The sequence below is a fragment of the Myotis lucifugus genome, unplaced genomic scaffold (assembly GCF_000147115.1).
Source record: "Myotis lucifugus unplaced genomic scaffold, Myoluc2.0 scaffold_89, whole genome shotgun sequence".
Taxonomy (NCBI): domain Eukaryota; kingdom Metazoa; phylum Chordata; class Mammalia; order Chiroptera; family Vespertilionidae; genus Myotis; species Myotis lucifugus.
In genome coordinates this window covers 4607433-4610553 of record NW_005871137.1, presented here as the reverse complement: position 1 = coordinate 4610553, position 3121 = coordinate 4607433, and the positions used below count along the sequence as shown (strand labels likewise).

The 3121-nt window shown below is 41.2% G+C and overlaps 2 pseudogenes; one reads left to right on the top strand and one right to left on the bottom strand.

Annotated features, from left to right (window-relative positions):
• LOC102423191 overlaps window positions 1-3121 on the top strand; it is a 10600-nt pseudogene that overhangs the window by 745 nt on the left and 6734 nt on the right.
• The window catches only part of LOC111826548, a 16578-nt pseudogene that overhangs the window by 9288 nt on the left and 4169 nt on the right, over window positions 1-3121 (bottom strand).

Genomic DNA, 3121 nt, shown 5'->3' with positions numbered 1-3121 from the left:
CGGGGCCTGGGCAAGGGCTCTCCCAGGGCCCTCGCTTAGCTGGGTGACTGCAGGCGGCGGCACTGAGCCCGCGGTTCCGGCGTGCGGGCTGCGGAGCTGGGCCCGGACCCTCCACTGCGGAGGTTTCCCCACGGAGTTTTGAGTTGTGTTTTCTTTCACAGAACCGTCATGTAAACTTGATATTGAGTGCCCGGTGCCCGTCCCCGACGCTTCACACACACTGCACCGCAAGCCCCACGTCCTGTCCTCAAAGACACCCTGCGCCTGCAGGGACCTGGGGACTCCGCATCTTCCCGTCAAACCTCTTCCCCACGCCCGTGGCTGCCCTTACCTAGGCAGTGGCCTTATAGCCATCGTTGAACCTCAGGCTCTGACTTCTTCTTCCTCCACTTTCAGGCCAGTCTTGCCCTAATCAATAATTTTGATCAAGTTACTCCCATGTTTGAAAATCATGAGTGGCACGAAAGCTGTTCGAGCAGGAGTCCAAACACCTTAGATACTCCTTGTACTCCCAGCTGTCCTTTCCAGCTGTAACTTCCATTGTTCCAAGCTGATGTAACAGCTGATAAAATGTTCTCTCCGCTTTCCCAGTCTTCTTACCTGTACACCTTGAACAGCAGTGTCCTGTGCTATGCAAATCTCACGCTGTATAAGCAACCCTCTATTGTGGGATATTTTGTTGAAAACTGGAATGTAAATGAATCAATAGGTAACTTGATATCAGAGTTCTTGTCCTATGTGTCATTTTTTAAAATCATTTAAAATTTTTTTGATTACAGTTCACATACAATATTATATTAGTTTCGGGTGTACACCAGTGATTATACATTATATCACATACTAAGTGATCATCCCCATAAATCTCATACCATATGGCACCATACTTAGTTATTGGGATATCATTTATTGTATTCCCTATGCTATACTTTACAACCCCATGACTATTCTATAACAACCAATTTGTAGGTACTTCTTCATCCCTTTACTTTTTTCACCCAACCCTTCTCCCATCTGGCAACCATCAAAATGTTCTTTTTTTTAAAAAAAAAAAAAGTGAATTTATTGGGGTGACATTGGTTCGCAAAACCATACAGGTTTCAAGTGTACAAGTCAATAAAACATCATCTGCACACTGCATGTGCCCATTACCCCCATTTTCCCCACCTTTTCCCTCTGGCTATCACCCCATTGTTGTCTGTGTCTATGTGCTATATCTATTTAGCTGAGGCTTCATAGCTCAGGGATTAGAGCACTGGTCTCGTGTTATATGTATTTATAGCTATAGGTATAGGTATATAGTTATGTGTGGTTTTTTGCTTAATCCCTTCACTTTCTTTCATCTGGCCTCCCACCCACCTCCCCTCTGACAGCTGTCAGTCTGTTCCATGTATCCATGCCTCTGTTTCTATTTTTTTTCATTGGTTTATTTTGGTCATTAGATTCCACATATAAGTGAGACCATATGGTATTTGTCTTTCTCTGACTGTATTATTTCACTTGGCATAATAATCTCCAGGTCCACCTATGCTGTCGCAAAAGGTAAGAGTTTCTTCTTTTTTACAGCCAGCTAGTATTCCATTGTGTAAATGTACCACTGCTTTTTAATCCACTTATCTACTAATTGGCACTTGTGCTGTTTTCAGATCTTGGCTATTGTAATAATGCTACAATGAATATAGGTGTGCATATATTCTTTCAAACTAATGTTTCGTGTTTCTTAGGCTATATATATTCCAAGAAGTGGGATCTCTGGGTCAAAGGCAGTTCCATTTTTAATTTTTTGAGGAAATGTCAGACTGTTTTTCCACGGTGGCTGCACCAGTCTGCATTCCCACCAACAGTGCACCAGGGTTCCCTTTTCTCCACTTCCTGGCCAGCACTTGTCATTTGTTGATGATAGCCAATTTGACAGGTATGAAGTGATGCCTCATTGTGGTTTTAACTTGATGATTAGTGACATTAAATGTTTTTTTTCTGTCTATTGGCCATCTGTATGTACTTTTAGAGAAGTGTTAGTATCTATTCAGGTCCTTTGCCCAATTTTTAATTTGGTTGTTTGTCTTTCTGGTGTTGAGTTGTTAAGTTCTATATACTGTATATTTTGGAAATTAATCCCTTATCAGATGTATCATTGGCAAACATCCTTCCCATGCAGTGGGTGTCCTTTTCAATTTGTTGATGGTTTCTTTTGCTGTGCAAAAGCTTTTAAGTTTGATGTAGTCTCCTTTGTTTGTTTGTTTTCCCTTGTTAACCTTGCTCGAGGAGCTATATCAGCAAACATATTACTATGAGAGATGTCTAAGATTTTACTGCCTATGTTTTCTTCTGGGTTGTTTATGGTTTTACGACTTACATTTAAGTCTTTTATCCATTTTGAGTTTAATCTTGTGTATGGTGTAAGTTCGTGGTCTAGTTTCACTTTTTTGTATGTACCTATCCAACTTTCCAAACACCATTTATTGAAGAAACTGTCCTTATTCCATTGTATGCTCTTGCCTTCTTTGTCAAATATTAATTGATGTCAGAGAGGAAGAGAGGAGAGAGAGATAGAAACATCAATGTTGAGAAAGAATCATTGATCAGCTGCCTCCTGCGTGCCCCCTACTGGGGATTGAGCCCAAAACCCATGAATATACCCTGACCGGGAATCAAACTGCAACCTCCTGGTTCATAGGCTGACACTCAACCACTGAGCAACACTGGCCAGGCTGTTCATGTTTTTGACCTTTTTAAAAAATATATATATTTTTATTGATTTCAGAGAGGAAAAGAGAGGGAGAGAGATAGAAACATCAGTGATGAGAGAGAATCCTTGATCAGCTGTCTCCTGCACGCCCCCTACTGGGGATCGAGCCCACAGCCTAGGCGTGTGCACTTGACCGGAATCAAACCCAGGACCCTTCAGTCCACAGGCCGATGCTCTACCCACTGAGCAAAACCAGCCAGGGCATTGACCTTTTCTCCTTTCCCTTTTTCTCTTTTTATTTTTTTTTTTTTTTTTTTATTTTTTTTTTTTCCAATTTTGTTTTCATAATTTTCAGATTTTTCTCTTTTTTTGTTCTGTATTTTTCGCTTAAGTATTACAAAGGTATTACATAAGTGGTCCTTTTTTTCCCCCCCG